General features: G+C 36.4%; 1 protein-coding gene across 1 annotated transcript in view; it reads left to right on the forward strand.

Annotated features, from left to right (window-relative positions):
• Positions 1-264, forward strand: part of LOC119593411 — a gene marked incomplete in the record, with an annotated part of 49,183 nt that overhangs the window by 993 nt on the left and 47,926 nt on the right.

Consider the following 264-nt stretch of genomic DNA (forward strand, 5'->3'; position numbering starts at 1 on the left):
GAACATAGTTCTGGAGTCTAGGTTATCTGCTTCTCTGCCTGAGAGAAAGTGAAGATAAAAGTATGTTGTGATAATTACTATGATCAAGTTCTCGTTCCTGTATTATAGGCTTATGTGGTGTAACACGCAGGCGTCGAAAATATTCCACCAGTTACCTGTTTTTCTCCCTCCCCCTTGAAAAAAGAAGGGTTACTTAGAAATTATTTGCAAGTCATGCAAACAATTTTCTTTTTCGTCTTTACCAGTTCTTTATTTCTTAATTAG

This window comes from Penaeus monodon, chromosome 32 (genome assembly GCF_015228065.2).
Source record: "Penaeus monodon isolate SGIC_2016 chromosome 32, NSTDA_Pmon_1, whole genome shotgun sequence".
Taxonomy (NCBI): domain Eukaryota; kingdom Metazoa; phylum Arthropoda; class Malacostraca; order Decapoda; family Penaeidae; genus Penaeus; species Penaeus monodon.